This window comes from Dioscorea cayenensis, chromosome 7 (genome assembly GCF_009730915.1).
Source record: "Dioscorea cayenensis subsp. rotundata cultivar TDr96_F1 chromosome 7, TDr96_F1_v2_PseudoChromosome.rev07_lg8_w22 25.fasta, whole genome shotgun sequence".
Classification (NCBI taxonomy): Eukaryota; Viridiplantae; Streptophyta; class Magnoliopsida; order Dioscoreales; family Dioscoreaceae; genus Dioscorea; species Dioscorea cayenensis.
This window is the reverse complement of record NC_052477.1, coordinates 8,744,228-8,747,578: the sequence shown is the minus strand read 5'-3', so window position 1 is coordinate 8,747,578 and position 3,351 is coordinate 8,744,228.

Below are 3,351 nucleotides of genomic sequence, written 5' to 3'. Positions count from 1 at the left end.
TAAAAGATAAACTCAAAAAGAAAATCCTTTTGAAGTAATACAAGTCCAAAATAAAATGCGAAAATGAAATACGAAAATAAAAGCAAATAGAGTGAAGACTCATCAAGTGTTGGTGTCTGGTGCTATCTCAGGCTCCGCTGCTGCTACTGGTGAAATAGGTGGATCAACTGGCGATGGAATTGGTGATGGTGGTGCTGCGTCACCCTCGGCCTCGACTGTCTCAGCTAGGGGCATGTTCATCACATAGACTCCTAGTCTGTTGATAAGTGCTTGAGTAGACATATTTTTATATATGTTTTACATGCATTGAGCATCATTTTTACTGTGGTTTATGTCTCATATTGTGTATTTGGTGTTCTTTTTATGCATATAGGTTGTGAATGCCTTGAAGAGTAAAAAAGAAGCAAAGATAGGCTATAAAGACACAATGTTGGGAGTTCTTGTTCAATTCAAGGATCAAGACACGAGAGCGGGTTCATAAAGCGTGGAGATGTGTGCCAACCTCCAAGAAGATTCAAGTCAATTCACTATTTGGAAGGGCACAAAGGCAGCCACATCTTCATATTCCTTCTCTTTGTGAAGATTGCAAGACCTCTCAAAGATACGTCGATGAAGAAAAGTTTTATAGCCTACCACATGGACGTAGTGCCCGGACATGTGGCCTTAAGAGAAGAGTGTTCGGGATCGCGTTTTTGTGAAAAAAGTACTCGTAGCAATTTCATTGTAGGAGTTCACGTAGCAAAATTACTCGCTCACGCGTGACGTGGAAATTCCATGCGCCAGCGTGAAATTTCTGACCCGCAGCGCCGCGTGGAAAAATCCACATGGGCGTGTGAGGGCACGTGGCGAGGCGCGATCTAAGGCCTATAAATAGCCGCTTTTGCCCTATTCTTTCTCATCTTTTTGTGCGGCTCTTGAGGGGTGAGACGGCTAGGGGTTTGGAGAGGAGGTCTTTGCGGCTTTGAGGCGCTCGTCACCAACTTTGATCGATTCCTCCTCCATCATAGCATCAAGGGAAGCCACCGGTGAACCTAGCTTCGGAGTGGGTCCTTCAAGGCGTCGAAGCTCTCCATCAAGGCCATCGGTTCATATATAAGGGGTTTATTTCTATGGTTTTAATGTACTTTCATTCATTGATGGTGTGTTTTTGTATGTTGCTCCATGGAGAGCTAAAAACCCTAGAGGGTATTTGGGCTTGTGAACCCTAGGATTCTCATCTTTTGTGGATTTGCTTAGTGTTTCTATTTAATCCGAGTTTGATTAAGTTTCATTCTTGATTGTTTAATGCTTGCTTGCCTTATTGATCTTATGGTTATTTGGTTTGCATGATTTGTTGCCTTGGTGGGAGAGAGATCTCCATCAGGGTTAGAACCTCAAGATTGAAGAGGGTTGAGAGGGTGAGTCATGAGATAGTGAAGTGTACCCTTTCCCCTCCGATTAGTGTATTCTATCTCCATTCCCTAAGCTCTATGCAACCATATTTGGTGGGAGGCGTGAGATTGCTCGATTTATCCGCGGGACCTTGTAGGGGGTTAGGATCCTTCACCGGGAATTAGGGTTGGATCAATCTTTAGGAATTGGATACACAGTTTGGAATCCCTAGAGTGCTTTGCGGTCATATGTGGTGTGAGGTGTTGAGATTGAGCGATTTCTCCACCGGGACCTCGTAGGGGACTAGTATCGGTGATCTAGAGATAGACCCGATTATGTTTGGATTTCCACGACTTAACTTACTCATCATAGAAACACTTTGCTTATTCGGTACCTAATACCTGAATCCTAGGGGGAGCATTGCCCGAATACCCCACTTTTACTGATTGAGATTCTCCTTCCATTTTACCCTTGCATATTGGTCTCCGGTGTTCATCTCTTCGCACATTAGATCACCACACTATCCCATTATCATTTGGCTAGATAGCAGAGAAGAAGTTAGTACTAGTAGCCCTGTTCCCTGTGGATTCGACTACCCGACTCACCGGGTATTTGTTACTTCGACACCCGTGCACTTGCGATACACACGCATATTCGGGCGTGTCATCTGTATCTCCAGACCATCCCCATCAATCTCAAAGTCTTCAAATGCTCTAGCTCAGGGGAGGGCTCTCTAGGTTGTTTTCCGGCTTGCTTCTTTGTCCTAGGAGCCATGTCTATAAGAATTGAAAAGAAATTGATCAAATTCATTCAAAGAATCAATACTGCAGAAATCCACATGGCCGTGTGGAAACCACACGGCCATTATGCAAAATCCACAAATGCATCAAAAAGTTTACTCAAAACTCACTCTAAAAGCATGCACCAACCATTTAACATGTAAATAAAATGAAATTCACCAGATTTAAACAAAAGAAATCAAGATTTGGAAAAGAAGAAGAGGAAAAGGGTTTACCTACAAGATTAGGATGAAAAACTTGAAAACGGCCCGAAAACTCGAGTGAAATCCCTCTAATACGACGGTGAGGAGTCTGGAAAGTGCAAGGATATGTTTTCTGAGTGTTTGGGAGTATAAAGATGAAAAAACGCGAATAGATTTTAAAGAAAAGCGTCGTCACTTGCCATTCTGCACATCCACACGGGCGTGTGGAAATTACCCACGCTCGTGCGCCTCCACAGGGGAACTTCACAGGGGCATTCACACGCCCCTGTGTGCTATCGGTATAGCACATCTTGCCTCTGAACGCATCCACACGGGTGTGTGGAAATTTTCCACCCCCATGTGCCCGACCCACAAGGGCACCCACACGCCCCTGTGGTTGTTCTATCCATCTAAGAAATTTCTCTAATTGTTTCACACGCCCGTGTGGAAATTCTCTACACAAGGGCCACTCAGAGGGGCACCCACACACCCCTATGTCTTCTCAGGATGGAGGAGAACTTCTCTACAGAGTTTCACACGGGTGTGTGGAAATTACCCACACCCGTGTGTAGTTCACAAGGTCATCCTCAGGGGTAGGCACACGCCCTTGTGTCTTCTCGGGATATAGCTCTGAACTCTACAGAGAAACACATGCCTATGTGGAAATTTAACACAGCCGTGTGTCTTCTCTGGATGACTTAGAAAAAATTATAGACTCTGCAGAAAATTTCTGCACACTTATACACATATAGACCTACATTTGCTATGCAAAATTGACCAGAGAATCATAGAAAACACGCTCACACGACCAAGAAACTTTGCCAAACACAATTAAGCAGATGAAAAGACCAATGATCAATGAGAAAACACATCAACAACATGTAAAAATCAAGACACCAACACTCAAGATTTATTCATGCAAGTACTAAGCTAAAAACTAGAAAAACAATAAAGACTTGGGTTGACTCCCAAGAAGCGTTTTTTTATCGTCACTAAGC